The 18,371-nt window shown below is 46.8% G+C and overlaps 1 long non-coding RNA gene across 1 annotated transcript; it reads left to right on the top strand.

Annotated features, from left to right (window-relative positions):
- The first annotated feature begins 11,712 nt into the window (after nt 1–11,712).
- Nucleotides 11,713–15,077, top strand: LOC307040219. Its single transcript, XR_013808448.1, has 4 exons — nt 11,713–11,813; nt 13,106–13,370; nt 14,443–14,505; nt 15,035–15,077. It is a non-coding gene; the product is annotated as an uncharacterized lncRNA (long non-coding RNA).
- The last annotated feature ends 3,294 nt before the right edge of the window (nt 15,078–18,371 follow it).

Raw genomic sequence — 18,371 nt, 5'->3', positions numbered from 1 at the left:
ACGTAGGCCTATAAGGGACATTTCGAGCATCATCGAGTTTAGGATGGCCGAAGACACTACACTACCCATAATCCCCAGCTATCGTTGAGGACTACAGTCCCCGTGATTAAACTTCAAGTCGGGATTGAATGTTGGAGTGGCAGTGCGCCAAGGTTACGGAATCAAAACTGGATCGAACGCCGCCCCCCCCCCCCCAACCAATTAAAATGAACTGATTAAATATATCTCTCTGACACAGTTTAAACGCATTTCAAGTGGAAGAATTGTTCGTGTCTCCTCTTCGTGTCTCAGGAAGCTGGAAGCTGTATTATTTTCCAAAAATATATATATATATTTGTTTTAACCATAACGGGTACTTTACACAACATTGAGTCAAATTTATCCTTGTTTTAATCCTTGTTTTATTTATCCTAAATTGTTGTTGTCGGTTAATTTTCCATTTTATTTATTTTGGTTTAAGATATCATTTTTTATTTATTATTATCATGTTAGATGTTTAAACTCCTCTCTGAAGAACCAGCACCTTACCGTGGTAGAGAGGTTTGTGTGCCCTGATGAACCTGGGGGCTGTGTTGTCTGGAACCTTGTGTTCCTGGTAGGGTCTCCCATGGCAAATTGGTCTCAGGCAAGGGGCCAGACTAAGATTGGTTCACAAGACCTCATGAAAGACGACACACGAAGTGAGGATACCCGGCCCGGAGGAAGCCCGGGGTACCTTCTGGAGCCAGGCCCAGAAGGAGGACTCGTCGGCGAGCGTCTGGTGGCCGGGCTTGCCACGGAGCCCGGCCGGGCACAGCCCGAAAAGGCGACGTGGGCAACACCTCCGCTTCTCCATCCCGCGGGCCCACCACCTACGGGAAACAGCGATGGGGTCGGGTGCGCTGCCAGAAGGGTGGCAGTGAAGGCAGAGGGTCTCGACGGACCAGACCCGGGCGACAGAAGCTGGCTTTGGGGACGTGGAACGTCACCTCTCTGGGGGGGAAGGAGTCGGAGCTTGTGCGGGAGGTGGAGCGTTACCAGTTGGATCTGGTTGGGCTCACCTCTACGCAAAGCGTCGGCTCTGGAACCTTACTTCTGGATAGGGGTTGGACTCTATTCTTCTCCGGAGTTGCTCAAGGTGTGAGGCGCCGGGCGGGTGTGGGGATACTCACAAGTCCCCGGTTGGGTGCTTCGTTGTTGGAGTCTACCCCAATGGACGAGAGGGTTGCCTCCCTACGCCTGCGGGTTATGGGGGGGAAAACTCTGACTATTGTGTGTGCTTATGCACCCAACAGCAGTTCAGAGTATACGGCCTTCTTGGAGACCCTGGAAAGAGTCCTGTATGGGGCTCCTGAAGGGGACTCTTTAATCTTGCTGGGAGACTTCAACGCACATGTGGGCAATGATGGAGACACTTGGAGGGGAGTGATTGGGAGGAACGGCCCCCCTGATCTGAACCGGAGTGGTGGTTTGTTAGTGGACTTCTGTGCTAGTCATGGATTGGCCATAACAAACACCATGTTCAAACATAAGGATGCTCATAAGTGTACATGGTACCAGAGCACCCTAGGCAGAAGGTCCATGATCGATTTTGTTATCGTATCATCGGACCTGAGGCCGTATGTTTTGGACACTCGGGTAAAGAGAGGGGCGGAGTTGTCAACTGATCACCATCTGGTGGTGAGTTGGGTCGAGTGGCAGGGGAAGCCTCTGGATAGACCTGGTAAGCCCAAACGTGTAGTTCGGGTGAACTGGGAACGTCTGGAGGAGGCCCAAGTTCAGGAGGCCTTCAACTCGCACCTCCGGCGGAGCTTTTCGCGCATTCCTGTGGAGGTTGGGGACATTGAACCAGAGTGGTCGGTGTTCAAAGCCTCTATTGCTGAAGCCGCGGCGGGGAGCTGTGGTCTCAAGGTCCTAGGTGCCTCAAGGGGCGGTAACCCTCGAACCTCCTGGTGGACACCGGTGGTCAGGGAAGCCGTCCGACTGAAGAAGGAGGCCTTCAGGGATTTGTTATCCCGGGGGACTCCCGAGGCAGTTGCAAGGTACCGACAGGCCCGAAGGGCAGCAGCCTCAGCCGTGGCCGAGGCAAAGCAGCGGGTGTGGGAGAAGTTCGGAGAAGACATGGAAAAAGACTTTCGGGCGGCACCAAAGTTGTTCTGGAAAACTGTCCGACACCTCAGGAGGGGGAAGCAGGGAACCATCCAAGCTGTGTACAGTAAGGATGGGACGTTGTTGACCTCAACTGATGGAGTGTTAGGGCGTTGGAAGGAGCACTTTGAGGAACTCCTGAACCCGACAACTCCGCCCTCTATGTTAGAGGCAGAGCTGGAGTATGACGGGGGATCGACACCAATATCTCGGGGGGAGGTCACTGAGGTCGTCAAACAACTTCACAGTGGCAAAGCCCCGGGGGTGGATGAGATCCGCCCAGAAATGCTGAAGGCTCTGGGTGTTGAGGGACTGTCATGGTTGACACGTCTCATCAACGTTGCGTGTAAGTCGGAAACAGTACCGAAGGAGTGGCAGACCGGGGTGGTGGTTCCCCTTTTCAAAAAGGGGGATCAGAGGGTGTGTGCCAATTACAGAGGCATCACACTACTCAGCCTCCCCGGGAAAGTTTACTCTAAGGTACTCGAAAGGAGGGTCAGGCCGATTGTCGAACCTCAGATTGAGGAGGAACAATGCGGATTCCGTCCTGGTCGTGGAACGACGGATCAGCTTTTTACTCTCGCAAGGATCCTGGAGGGGGCCTGGGAGTACGCTCATCCAGTCTACATGTGTTTTGTAGACTTGGAGAAGGCGTATGACCGGGTTCACAGGGAGTCACTGTGGGAGGTGCTGCGGGAGTATGGGGTGAGGGGGTCTCTACTCAGGGCCATCCAATCTCTGTACTCCCAAAGCGAGAGCTGTGTCCGGGTCCTCGGCAGTAAGTCGGATCCATTTCAGGTGAGGGTTGGCCTCCGCCAGGGCTGCGCTTTGTCACCAATCCTGTTTGTAATATACATGGATCGGATTTCGAGGCGTAGTCGTGGGGGAGGGGGTCTACAGTTCGGTGGACTAAGGATTGCACCACTGCTTTTTGCAGATGATGTGGTTCTGATGGCTTTATCGGTCTGCGACCTTCAGCACTCACTGGATCGGTTCGCAACCGAGTGTGAAGCGGCTGGGATGAGGATCAGAACCTCCAAATCTGAGGCCATGGTTCTCAGCAGGAAACCGATGGACTGTCCACTCCAAGTAGGGAATGAGTCCTTACCCCAAGTGAAGGAGTTCAAGTATCTCGGGGTCTTGTTCTCGAGTGAGGGAACAATGGAGTGTGAGATGGGTCGGAGAATCGGAGCAGCGGGAGCGGTACTGCAGTCTCTTTACCGCACCGTTGTGACGAAAAGGGAGCTGAGCCAGAAGGCAAAGCTCTCTGTCTACCGGGCCATTTTCGTTCCTACCCTCACCTATGTTCATGAAGGATGGGTCATGACCGAAAGAACGAGATCGCGGGTACAAGCGGCCGAGATGGGTTTTCTCCGCAGGGTGGCTGGTGTCTCCCTTAGGGATAAGGTGAGAAGTTCGGTCATCCGGGAGGGACTCGGAGTTGAACCGCTCCTCCTTCGCGTCGAAAGGAGCCAGTTGAGGTGGTTTGCGCACCTAGTTAGGATGCCACCTGGGCGCCTCCCTAGGGAGGTGTTCCAGGCACGTCCAGCTGGGAAGAGACCAAGGGGTAGACCTAGAACCAGATGGAGGGATTATATCTCTTCTCTGGCCTGGGAGCGCCTTGGGATCCCCCAGTCAGAGCTGGTTGATGTGGCCAGGGAAAAGAAAGTTTGGGGCTCTCTGCTGGAACTGCTACCTCCGCGACCCGACCACGGATAAGATGGATGGATGGATGGATGTTTAAACTTTTCTGCATTTTATAAGGCAATATATACTTTTTTGTTTTTGTCCGTAGGCTACTTAGGTTATTAAAGAGTTATCGTGTCAAAATATAGGAAATGTATTCATATTTTTATTGTATAATCGGTACAGGAAATTACATCATTCAGAGCACCACCTATTGGCCAAAGACGCTGCCACCGACGTTGCGATCCATCCTCTGACAAAGTAAGTTGGGTCACTAAAGTCTGATACATGTTTTGCTTAGATTTAATAATTGGGGCTTTTTTTTAAGCCTTTACTCGCATGGTTCATCATACATACTGAACTGTTCTAAGTCTGAGAAATGCTTTCGCCATAATCAGCAAAGCAACATTAATGTGAAATTATTCTTGCGGGCGGCTAGCTAGCTAGCTCACGTTCAACATAAGCTTAAACTAGTTTAGCTACATTTATATCGGCTCATAAGTGGTGTGTGAAAAATATTTGTCTTAATTACGGCTACATACGTCGGTGTTAAAGTGTGAGTTATACGTTATCTTAATCGCTTTTGTTTTACACATGACAGTACTAACGCTGGCCGACATTTTAATATATGTTTGCGGGGGAGGGGCATAGTCCATGTGCTTGTTACGCGTTTGAAACAGGAAACACGTAAATGAACTCAGTCTGTCTAAAGTAGTTAAACCGACACAATGTGCATTTAAAAAAGCTAGTTTCACTACATAATTTACTTTTACTGTTCTCTCCTGCAGCTCCTGTACCCACACCACAAACCCATACACTGATCTACACCATCATAAAACCAACGGCACTTTTAAGAGCCAAACTCAACCTATCTCCCTATCTAGCTCTCTTATATCTATCATCTATTTAGTTATTCACCCTTCTATCTATGCTGTGTACTTCTCTAATTTCCTGTGTTTGTCAGTCTGTCTGTCTGTCTGTAATCCCGTGTTAATCATGCCAGGTGGGTCTACAAAAAAGACATGTCCCTTCTGTCAGAACATTTTATGTTGTGCACAGAAGATCTGTGGACATTGCCTTAAGGAGCAGCCAAAAAAGCCGCGCCTTGAGAAGAAGCTCAAGAGGTTTGATGAGAAGCGAGGGGGTTGGGTGTCAGGGCGGAAGAAGAACCACAACATTGCTTCCATCAAGGATGAAGCCATTGTCTTGGTATGTACACTTTTTACTGTATGTTAAGGCCCGGACACGCCAAGCTGACACCAAAGAACTGACACAAACGGACCCTGACTGTTTGCCAATATATTGGGCCAGGATCAAGTTGAATGTTTTTATATACATTTATTTCTTAATGATGTTTGTATCTTATTAACCAATATACACTTTGATATCAACTTCAAATACAGATATTATTGCAAAGGTATTATTTAATATTCTCTTTTCTTTCAATTTTAAAACTACTCTTATCTTAATTTTCACAGCCAAGGGACACTATTTTTAATTTAACTACACATTTAAATAAACAGAGCACTTCCTTCACTTCCATGTTGTGTTCCATTCTTGCTTGTGTACACACTTTTAGACCTTAAAGGTAGGGTATGTAAGTTTGACAAACCGGCTCGAGATCGCAAGAATTTGAAAATACACAACCGGAGAAAATCTGCCACTTCCTTATAGAGCCCCTTCTCCAACACACACGAACGCGCACATGACCAATGAGGGCACGAGATAAGTTTGTGCACAGATGGAAGGCTGACAGGCAGGTAGGCCATCCAGTTACTTTAGCCGGGCCGGCTCAGATGATTGGTCATGCTTTTTACAGTATTACGGCTTCCACAGATGACATTTTTTTATGGATTTTTTTGTCAAAGCACTTAAGATATTCATTGCTATCGGGATGTTAAGACCATTCCATGGAATATAACAAGTTTATCTCGAGCCGGTTTTTCAAACTTACCTACCCCACCTTTAATAAGACTACATAATTGTATTGTAACGTCCACCCGGACGTGTCGGAATGACGAGTGAAGCGTTCTCAAGTTAAACAGGTTTATTAACAACCAACGGCTCTCATCCGTCCTTTCTCACTCTCTCTCCTCTCGCGCCAACCTCTCACTCACCTGCACGCGCCCACCCAGACACACACACACCAAACCCTCTGCTCCCCAACCCCACCCCTACCTGCTCTCCTCACAGAAGCCTGACACAAACAGTTAACAGAACACTTGAACAATAAATGCAGATCGCTACATTGCCCCCCCCTTACTAAGTCCCTCGCCCCGAGGGAATGCATAAAAAGTCTCTGAGGTGGCCCGGGGCTCTTCTTGGTCTCTGAGGCCGCCTTGGAGTGAACACAGGCGGCTGCGCTTGCCGGCTTGGAACATCCTGTCCCGGAACAGGGGGTGAGTTTGGGGGTGGGGGTGAATGTGGGGGGTCAGCAGGGGACACAGTCAGTGAATCGGGGGAAGTGACTGTCTGGTTTCTCCTAGACGATGCTGGGGGTCTAGGCCGCGGATGTGCATCGCCTCTGTATGGGGCCAGCCGGTCCCTGTGGAGGGCCACCCGTCTCCCTCTAGGCGGCAGCTGGACCCTATAGACTACCTCTCCCAGCTTTTCCAGCACCTCACAAGGGCCCACCCAGTGACAGTCCAACTTAGGGCACCGGCCCTTCTTTCTTCTTGGACTATACACCCACACCAGGTCCCCGGCCTTGAAGTCCCCCCCTCTAGCCCTCGTGTCATAGTTTCTTTTCTGTCTCATGCCCGCCTTCTGCAGCTGATCGCGGGCAAAGGCATGTGCTGACTCCATTCTATCCTGGAGCCTCCTGGAATATTCCGGTCCCGGAGGAACCGCTGGTGTGTCGGGGGGTCGGCCAAAAGCCATTTCTGCTGGTGTCCGCAGCTCTCGCCCCAGCATGAGCAGGGCCGGTGTGCATGAGGTGGACTCCTGCACAGCCGATCTGTAGGCCCAAAGAACAAGAGGGAGGTGCATGTCCCAATCACGCTGATGCTCCGCGGTGAGGATAGCGAGTTGTTTTCCCAGAGTCCTATTGAACCGTTCGACCAGTCCGTCACTCTGCGGGTGCAGAGGAGTAGTCCGCGTCTTTTGCATGCCCAGCCGGTCACACATAGCGGCGAACACCCTCGACTCAAAGTTTCTTCCTTGGTCGCTGTGAATGACCTCGGCCGCTCCAAATCTGGCAAACATGCCCTCCACCAGGGCACCTGCAACGGTCACCGCCTTCTGGTCTGGTATAGCATACGCCTCTGGCCATTTTGTAAAATAGTCCATGGCGGCCAGGACGTAACGGTTCCCCTTCTCTGTGCACGGGAATGGGCCCATTATGTCCACCGCCACCCTCTCCATCGGGGCCCCCACCGCTAGCTGCTGAAGCTGGGCACGTGACTGATCAGTGGGACCTTTGTACGCCGTACAAAGGTCGCAGCGGCGGCAGAAGTCCTCAACATCTCTCCTGAGCTGGCCCCAGTAACAGCTTTGGCGGAGTCGACGCAAGGTTTTGGAGACCCCAAAGTGTCCTGCCCCAGTAGTTCCATGGGAGGCCTTAAGCACTTCTTCCCTCAGCGCCCTGGGGACCACCACCTGCCACCTCTCCTCCCCCGTTGCAGGCTCTTTCCAGGCTCTCTGCAGCACTCCATCCTTCGTCCGGAGAGCCTCAAACTTTGCAACCAGTCCTTTGGTGGCAAGCGAGCACCCAGCAACTTCATTCCACAGTGGCTTTTGTCCTGACTCCACCCACCTCAGCACTGGCTGTAGGTCAGCATCCTCTTCCTGCCGCGCTCTCCATTCGGGTGAGTCGATGATCCGTGCACCTCTGCAGACCGGCTCGGCTGGTTTATGCCTGTGGTCTCGCTCCTCCTCTGCACAGAGCTCCTTTTCTTGGTCCTCTCTCTTTTCACAGTACCGACAGCCGCTGGGAGCACAGGGGCGCCGGGACAGGGCGTCAGCGTTGGTATGGCGAACCCCCGCCCTGTGCTCCACTGTGAAGACGTACGGCGCCAGTCCTTCTAGCCAGCGTGCAATCTGTCCCTCGGGCTCCTTGAAGGACATCAGCCACTGGAGGGCTGCGTGGTCAGTCCTCACTGTGAAGGACAGGCCACACAGGTAGTACCTGAAATGGCTGATTGCTCTCACAATTGCCAGCAACTCTCTGCGTGTCACACAATAGCGCCGTTCAGCTTTGTTGAAGGTTTTGCTGAAATACGCCACCACTTTTTCCCCCCCAGGCCCCACCTGGCTCAACACCGCCCCCATCCCGACGTCACTGGCGTCCGTATCCAGGACGAACGGTAGGCTGAGGTCTGGGGGAGTGAGGATGGGAGACTCCGTCAAGGCCTTCTTTAAAGAGCTGAAGGCCAGCTCACACTCTGGAGTCCAAGCAAAATCACAGTCTTTCTGTTGCAGGCGGAACAGGGGTGCAGCTATGCAAGAGAAGCCACGCACGAACCGCCTGTAGTACGACGCTAACCCAATGAAGCTCTTCAGCTCCCGCAGATTGATGGGGGCTGGCCAGTCCTTTACTGCCCGCACCTTCTCCTCCAGCATGCTGATGCCCTCTCCTCCGACTCGGTGCCCCAGGAACTCCAACTCTCTCCTCAAGAAACAGCACTTGTCGGGGTGGAGCTTCAACCCCGCTGCTGCTATCCTCTGTAGAACCCGCCGCAGGGCTCCTAAAGCCGCCTGGAAGGAGCTACCATGGACCAGGATATCGTCCAGGTAGACCAGGCACTCCTGTCGGGGAACGTCAGCGAGCACCCTTTCCATCAGCCGCTCAAACGTGGCCGGAGCGTTGCACAGGCCGAAGGAGAGGACTCGAAACTGCCACAGCCCCCTCCCAGTGCAAAAAGCTGTCTTTGGTCTGGCTTCTGGGCTGAGGGGAACTTGCCAATACCCGCTCCGCAGGTCTAAAGAGGAGAACCAGGATGAGCCAGACACCAAGTCCAAACACTCATCTATGCGGGGCAGCGGGTATGAGTCTTTCTTGGTCACACTGTTCAGCGGTCTGTAGTCCACACAAAACCTCATCTTTGAACTCTTCTTCTTATTGACCATCACAACCCCCGAGGCCCAGGGGCTGTCAGAGGGCTCAATAATGCCAGCTGACAGCATCTCATCAATAGCGCTGTCTGCTGCTGTCTGATGGGCCAGGGGAAGGCGGCGGGGGCGTGTCTTGACGGGCCGTGCGTCGCCCGTGTCGATATCGTGCTGCACCAGGTGTGTCAGGCCCACTTCCTCTTCTGTCAGAGCAAAAATGTCCTTAAACTCCCACAGCACTTGCCACAGTTCCTCCCGCTGCTCGGGTTTTAAGTCATCACAGCTGCGTTTCCACACCTCCTTCACTGCCGCCCGTCTGTCCCCCTTTAGAGCTGCAGGTTGTTGTTCCGGGGCCGGGGGCCGTACATCAACTGGAGTACGGGGTGTGGGGTTGGGGCTGGGGTTAGCATTGATGACAGGGGGCATGGCTGCAGGGGGGGGGGTTTGGGGTGGGGGAAGTGTTTCATTTACTCTTGATGTAGGTGGGTGTGGTGTCGTGGCAAGTGTGGGGTGCACCATTTCAACTGTGGGACCCCCTGGAAAGGCCAGCGTGTTCCTCCCCAGGTCTAGCACACAGCGTGCAACCCGCAGAAAGTCAAGTCCTAATATGCAGGAGTCCTGTACTGCCGCAACCCACACCTTAACAGACACTGACAGCCCCCCCACCTGTATAACCACCACCCCTCTCCCAAGCATAGGGGCTAGCTCACCGGTTACTGTTCGCAGTTTCACCAGAGTGGGTGTCAACCGTGTCCCCGCTGGGACCACGTCCGGTCTCATCAGTGTCGCTGTGGAGCCGGTGTCAACAAGGGCCGTCCATGGGGCCCCTGCCAGGGTGACGGGGACATGGCAGAAATCCCCCGCGTGAGTCCAGCCCACCACCCTCACAGACTCTGCGATGTCGTTTGCTTCTGGGGGAAACGGAGCCCTGCTCCCCCCTCCGTGCAGCTGGGCTCTGTCCACTGGAGACCAGGCAGGATGGGACCCAACGGCGGGGGTCTGTGACGTCCCATTTACACAGACCCGGGGGCGTTTCCCTGAATATCAGCATTCATGGGGCACCTTGTGCTAATATGGCCGACCTGGCCGCACCCCCAACACACCAGAGGACCCCGACGAGGACGGTTGCTGCCCTGCGGCGATTGCAGTGCCATAGCACGGATTAGCTCAGTCAACTCAGCCGCCCATGCTGGTTTCTCTTGTCCTGGCTCCTCCTGTCTCACCGTTCTCACAACCGGGCCGCCTCCCGTGTGCGTGCTCTCTGCCGCCCCTCCTACAACCTCTCTCTCCAACGCCAGCTCCAGTGCTTCCTGCAGAGAGCGGGGATGTGCCAGTTGTGTCTGGACGCGCAGCTCCCTGGGGGTTATGGCCCGGATAAACTGGTCCCTAGCCAGCTCGCTCTGCACCTCAGGGGACATGTGGCTGTATGCCCTTCTCGCCAGGGTTTCAATGTCATTAGCCAATATGCGGAGCGGCTCACCCGGCTGTCTCTGTCTGCTTGACAGCTCCGAACGCAGCACCCCAGGCTGGCTGCATTGTCCAAACCGCCGCTTCAGAGCCCCAACCAAGGCCCCATAGTCAGTTCTTTCAGCCGGGCTGAGCAGTAGCAAACAGGATAAAGCTTCATCTGTAATACACAGGGCCAGCTGGAGCGCCTTATTGTCCTCAGACCAGCCCACAGCCCGTGATAACAGTTCAAATTGGGCATGGAAGGCTTCCCAGTCGGCTTTACCGTTGTATTTCGGTGTTTTAACTTGGAGCCGGGCGCCGCCATCATTGTTTACAACCGGCGCCGCGCCACTCCCGGGGGAGGTCCCTGCGCCGACGTGCCGCTTCCCGCCGGCCGAGTCGAAACCGGCAGCAGCATTTAATTCACGCCATAAATTGTCTTCTGAGTCACGCCATAAGCCATCCATCTCCTCCTTGACTTTCGGACGAGCTCCGGTCCGGTTCATCTGTGCTTCCATTATTTACCGGCCGATGAAGCAGAGCTAACGTTAGCCGAGTCAGTGCTAGCTGCGGCTACCGGCGATTAGCGGATAAAACTCTGTTTTTTTTGTTGTTTTTTTTTTACTTCTGACACCAATGTAACGTCCACCCGGACGTGTCGGAATGACGAGTGAAGCGTTCTCAAGTTAAACAGGTTTATTAACAACCAACGGCTCTCATCCGTCCTTTCTCACTCTCTCTCCTCTCGCGCCAACCTCTCACTCACCTGCATGCGCCCACACAGACACACACACACCAAACCCTCTGCTCCCCAACCCCGCCCCTACCTGCTCTCCTCACAGAAGCCTGACACAAACAGTTAACAGAACACTTGAACAATAAATGCAGATCGCTACAGTATGTTACTACTCTATATTACTCTTACGACTGCAGCCACAACATACGGGAACGTTTTACATCGTAGCACGCAATTTCAATTTCAACAGTGTCAAGCTATGCTTGGATTGTGTTACATTTTTTATTATGCAATAGTCATTGTAAGTGTTAACTGTTAATTGTTGAGAGGTCACACATTTGTATCTTATTGTACTTTAACTTTAAGATTGTCAGGGTTTGAACTGGGACTCAGGATACTGATTTATTTGTATTTTGTGTTTGTCTATAAAATATTTTCTGCTTCTACTTTGTAACCCTTCCTGGTAAATACATGATTCTGCAAAAGCTTAACTCAGCATCTAGGTTTATGAATGGCATGCAACTAGATGCTGTCATTAGTAATGTTATAGTTGTAGTTATATAGTTGATGTTTCCTTTCCATTTCTTTAAACAGTAAATATATTATTTTGTCATTACAGCTTGAGAAACTCCAGTCCTGCTTCTTGGCAAGGAGACCAGGAAGAAGGACGTCAAATGTGAAATCCTAACCCCTCGCTGCACACTGACCGCCTATGCCCAGGATTACCTTGACAAGATAGCCACTTTTTATGAGTACCTTTGTGAAGGTGAGATGCTTGCACTATATCTTCACAGTATTGTGTACACAAAATGTTTGTATCAATGGAGAGCTTAACATTTCCTTATAACCAACACAGTTATATGGAATGAGTTTGGATCAACTCATTTAATAAAGTCAGTTAAGTTAACAACAACTTACAGCGACTGTTTTCAATCCATCCAAATCTTGTGGGACAACAACTTGATCCAGTATTTATCCTTTGATACAGCCAGAAAGCAGTCATTCGAGCCATTTATTTGGGTTTGGCAACTATATTTTTGTGAGACAACTAACACACATCCTTTCTACTTGTTAACTCTCACTATTTTTAGCTGCACAGTATTACAAAAGTTGAAAGTAATTGCAAAATATTTAGGGTTATGGACAACGTTTGACTGTTTATTATTTTAGCAAACTACATACAATAAATACATTTTTAAACACTGAGTATGTAGCCTAATGAGACATGGCTTACTCTGCAGAGGGGACTTGTGGACATTTAACTGTTTTTTATCAGGAAATAGTTAGGCAAGTTTACGTGAATTTGAAAAACCATTTTGGGGTATTGTGCTACCACTTGCGCATTCATTGTATACAAATTGAAAGTTGTTAATGTCAAGGTAGTTAGGTTTGATGACTGAAATGTATGTTTAGGCTTGAGCCATGCCTTAAGCAATTTCCTTTTAGCAAACCGTTCCTAAACGGTTTCCTTTATCAACGCCCAAAAGGGAGAAATATTTTGAGGTTAATGGTAAGAGCACAATACATGAAGACGATCCCAGTTGATCACATATTCAATTTGGCAGTTCTGTATTAAGGTCATGTTTCTCGGGTTGTAAACAAAAGCAGTTATCCAGTGCATCCAGAGGTCCCTTTACATTACATTTATGTTTTTATCCAAAGCGACTTGCTACTTATTTGATTGCACTTCTGCAAAACACGTTTGCGTCAGTCTCATAAATTCTGAACAAAATGTGTGGATGTAAATAATGTAAGGGAACATACATGCACACGTCTATATGTTGTCTACTGACAAATTGACATGTCACATCACATGGAATGTAGACACAAATCGGAAGAATAATATCGCAAAAACAAAACCATAAATGGTTGACTGGATAAATACCACTATTTCTCTGCTATTAACTTTGACTGCACACAGTCCTATGACATGACGAGTATATTTTTGACCCTGTCTGGAAACATACCTTAAGCACGCTGTATTTCTTATTTCTAGATATATGAGTTAACCTCTTTGTCTTAAGCAATTCAAGACCAACATTTGTTTAACTTGCACAGGTTGGACACAGGACTCCACTGGCCAGGGGGTTGCGGAAGATCCTGAGGAAGAGACAGTCACGCTGAGCCTCACACCCTGTGACCCATCTGAACCAGAAAACAACTGGTAGGAGGCAGGGTCCACAGAGAGCCAGGTGCCAGAGACAAGCACCGTGCAGGTGGAGGTGCTGAAGACCCCCCCCCCCTTGAAGCAGTGCAGAGGTGGGGCAGGAGGAGCAGCCCCAGCGGGAAGATGTGAGACAGGCTACCACCACGGAGGGGCCAGGTAATAAAATAGATAGATAGAATCGGAGGGATGAAACCCTCTTTAATGGTCACACATGCAGAGCACACAGCACACACAGTGACATTGTTTCTCTGAGATTTGCAGCTTTTATATTTATAAAAGTCAAGAGTGTTTTCCGATATTTTCCTAAAAATTATTGTAGGTAACTTGTTGACAAGTCATGCTTCTACAATATCTCAAAACACCTAATTGCACTTCTTGCGTTTTTGGGAATAATGATTGTTCCAATAGGTAAATAATAATAACAACAATAGCTTAATCTAAATAACAATTTCATCTACAACTTCATAAATATGAAAGGAAAATGGGATACTTGGGTATGTGTATATCCTTAGGTACTCGGATATAAATAAATATTAAACGTTTAGAAAAATAAAGTCTTTCATTCCTGAACAGACATGTGGTTACTATATGGTTATACCTTTTTCACACAAATGCAAAGCAACAGCAGGCTTACTTTACATTTGATAAATCACAAAATAAAACTCCTATGTGATTTGGTTTACACACAGAAAGGGTCTTACATTGTAGCGTTCGGTAGTAGGTCGATTACATCAAAATGATTTGGCTCATGTCCATATATTGTACGAGAGGTTGATATCATTAATATTATGGTCTACCTAAAGCAATCCCTGACCATAGGGGTAAACTTCGAAGCAACTCATGCAACAACTTCATGCAGCATATTTAAACTTTATACTCAAGAACTGCATTTAGATGCGACACTGTCCCATAATGAACATACGGGGAATAAACTTAGGTTTTTGAATCAAAGTTAAATTCATTTAACGTTACAGCACAACATGTTAATATTTATCAAACTATTCCTTACACATAAAGTATGGAGTCAATTATATAGGCAAGACAACAAAACACCTAGACTTCATAGATCAACCTCAATTAAATCGCAATAACAAAAAAAGATCTGTACCTAACACCTATTGCATTATGTGATGCTGCATTTGTGGGATGTATTTTGAAACTTGAGTTTAAGCTTAACTTGGTGTACTGTATTTATACAGTATAGTAATATTTCTTCTTCAACCCACAGCTGTCAGGACAGGGTCCGTGAGGGACACAGTACTTGGTCCTATACGCAAAAAGAAAAAGTCAGGTATATTAACAGTATTAAGTATTTTGACTGATTATAAACATTTGCATGAGTCGAATTGATTGGTATTCTAATAAATCTATCGACATGTACTTTAGCAAAGTGCATGTAAACGCAGTGATTGATGCTTCTTCAGTGAGTTAACAATGCTATATTGTTACTAATAACTATAACTGATACATTATCCAAAAATCCAAAGGGCTTTAATTGTCTAATTAGACTAAAATACATACAGTCATAGTTGATAAGGTGGTGATGAGAATGCTAGGCAGTAAAGGAAGCAGCAGTGCAGTATTTTCTTTGGTCATCTCAGGCTCAGCAGTGGTATGGCCATTCAAACAAGCCTCCCATGTTAGGACTGAGAGCAGCTTGGTTCCATTTCAATTATGTATACAGTAACTTTTGACCAGTGATAACAGTGTGGTCACTTTTCATCGTGCAAGTCTGGTGGCTACTTAAGTGTTCATAGTTGTATTTATTTTATTTCTAATATGACTAATACTGTATGTGGAACCTGCTTTGATGTTCACAGATTGCTCCTACCACACTCGCCTAGAAACTTTCCCAATCAGGAGTGTAATAAAAGAAAGAATGAGAAAGGTTAGACGGGAATAAAAGTAATGCATAAGGTGTGCTTTATGATTTAAAAACTTCAAACACAATTGTTTGCTCAATAGCTAATATGCGTTTGGTCTTTCTGAAATTAGAGATTTGTTCTCTTCTCTTGATAGGGAAAAGAAGAAATGTTGGTGGAGTGGGAGCCCTGTCCAGTATGGTATATATCTTCCAGTTACTTGGCTTCATGTCATCTGATGTAGTCCCATGTTGGAGAACAAACACATGATATTTAACAAATGCAAAACATCCAAATCTACCACCAGTCCTCTTATATATTTCACTGCTGCTATTCTGAAGCAGCTGAAGTAGTGTAGGAAGAAATGATTGTTTAACTTCATTGTTGTTAATGTATGTGTTTTTGTTTGTTTTTATTGTTTGTTAGAAAATTTGTTTTCATTTCTATGTTCACTTTTTCTAAATGGTAAATGAAACATTTACTTAAATAAATTGACTTATAAGATGTTTGCCTCACACATGGTTTATGCTTTTCGGAAAGACGAAACCAGTAACTGTTACTAACATTATTCCATTCTGTTTTCAGTGGCAAGGAGTGGGCTCATTCCTGGCAGCCGAAGAATTCTCCGGGATAATGCATAAAAATAAAATCTGTTATTTGAACACCAGTTTTGTTTTTGCACGTTTGTTCTCTTGTTTATATGCTCCATTTGAGTCATATTTAATATGTTTCTATTAGAAATAAGATGAAAACCTCCACCAAAATGCATTTGACTTTTTAGGAAATTACAGTTGAAATACTACATGATTTCATTGTCAGTGATAGGAACACCATAACCTATTTTAAGCATATTCATGTGTGAAATCTGGTACTTTGCCATCCACTGCCTTATCTAATTTGTTTAACTTCCGAAGTATAACGCTTTGGAGGTAGGCTTGCATATAAAGCGTCTTTGGGTTTCAGAAAAGCGCTCTAAACATAAAATGTATTATTATATCATTTAATTATAGGCCTAATTAAAATGATCCTGATCTGGATCACTGGTTTTGCTACTACATTTGAAAGCTTTTGGGGACAAATGCTTGAAATATTAAAATGGTAGTGATTACTTTGAATTTTCTTTTTCACTTATTGAAAACCACAACTCGAGTATCAGGATGGTCTTTATCTGGAAAGTTATCCACATCTCATCACCACGTTGTCACGGCGACCCTTTGTCACGTCACAGATACGGTACCCGAACTCAGATCGCCACCCAAACGATACTGCCGTTGCAAAGGAGGCAAAAGTGCAAATTTGTATTTTATATTTTTTTAAACACAGGGTTTGGTTTCGGATCGCGCCCGATTGATGGATTTCTGAAAGGGAATGGAGCCTATACGGCCGTCAACGCAAGACAAGTCTAACGAGTCCACGCACACACGCCGGAAGAACTACAAATATGTCAGCTCTGTGTACTTCGTAACGATTGTTGGGCGCCTTATCTAATGGGAATTGTAGTTTGTAGCACTGCTCTCATATCATTTCAATGGGTTAACTTTCTATTCTTCTGTGTTTTTGTATGTTTTGAGCTGAGGTGCCAACTCAACATACAATGTTGATGAAATGAATGAAATTTGGTGATGATTCATGGTTTTTGTGTTAATGTAATAGCAGTTAAAACAGGACCGGTCAAATTTGACCGCGAACACCAAAGTAAGGGTGGGAAACGAATACAATAGGAGGGTTTTAATGTAACCATTGCTTATGACATTGATGATATTTTAAATCAAAAAACATATTCCCTAAAATGTGGAAGCTCTGGATGCCATACAAATGAATAGTTGATATTTTTTTAGGGCCACAACTTTGGCACTAGAGCACCTAGTGTTATCAAACGCATTTCAATGGTGAAACTATCCAAACATATTGCATATGACAACATTTTCCACTACGATGAAAGGCGTGTAAGCCAAAAAAAACTTATTCTAGTTCCATCATGGGTAACCCCACCCATCCTCTCCACCTGCAGCTGGACAGACAGATAACCCCCCCACCTGGACAGACAGGAGCTCCTTCTCCAACAGACTGCTGCAGCCCCGCTGTCACAGGAACCGATACAGGAAAACATTCCTGCCCACTGCAATAACTCTGTACACAACACGTTCTCACTCCCAACCGGTCACATGTTGACGGACGGTCAACTCCTTGCAGTATCAATACTAATTCGGCGGACTTTTATATTTGATCCAATCGGTATATTGTTATATTTACACCATAACGGTGCACAGCTGATAGAAAGGGACACCTAGTGGTTAAAGCACGTTATTGAAATTTATTATTTGTATTATTAGATATTAATAGGAGATACAGACAGACACACTAATAGGCTTTATTTAAAAATTTAAGAATAATTTAGGTTAAGGTCTTATTTTGAATAAGAAAAAAGCTATGGGGGTATAAATATTAAGCCTGACAAAGTACTAATATATTGCTTTCCTGCAATGTTAACTACTGTATGTTTAAGCACTTATTTTAACTGATATTATACATATGTATTATACTCTTATAAGATGTATGTAGATAGTATAAGAAATGTGCAGAATATGACAGTTTAATGGTGGAGGTATACACAGATATTGATAGATGTCTTGTAATGCACTATTGAGGAACCTGCGACCCAAGTTGTTCATCTCCGACCTTGTCAGGTATTGAACATTCAATAAATATAAAACACAGAATTTGTGTGATTATACTAAATGATTTACAAATAAACACCACTGCATATTTACAACTGTTACACATGCTGATGTAACGCAAATGTTTCCAACTTGGGATCAATAAAGTATATCTTATCTTAAGATGATCGATGGCTACTGCCATATTTGCAAAATTTGCCTCTGAACCTTGACAAGTGCATGTTTCAGGCTTATCAATTTACAACAGGAGGGGTCACAGACATAAGACCAGCTGTTAAATAAAGCTCTTCTGACCTTAGCTGGCATGTGGGTATACCACATGACAGCTAAGGTCAGAAGAGCTTTATTATTATATTATATTATATATATATATATAATTTATATTATATATATTATATTTATATTTATTATTCATTAATGCTGCCCATTATGGGCACAAGCAATTTTCCCCCATTTATTAATTATATGTTTTAAATGTGAGTGTTTCCTATCCCCTAAACCTCCAGGGATGTACACAGTTTGATACTGGCAACTTCTTATTATGGGAAATATGAAAACGTCTTTTAAAACTACAATTCCCAGCAGACACGTGCCATAGAACATGTTGCGAAACACAC

The sequence above is a fragment of the Notothenia rossii genome (genome assembly GCF_949606895.1).
Source record: "Notothenia rossii genome assembly, chromosome: 5".
Classification (NCBI taxonomy): domain Eukaryota; kingdom Metazoa; phylum Chordata; class Actinopteri; order Perciformes; family Nototheniidae; genus Notothenia; species Notothenia rossii.
Note: the sequence above shows the minus strand (reverse complement) of the source record. Positions and strands in the feature narration are given on the sequence as shown.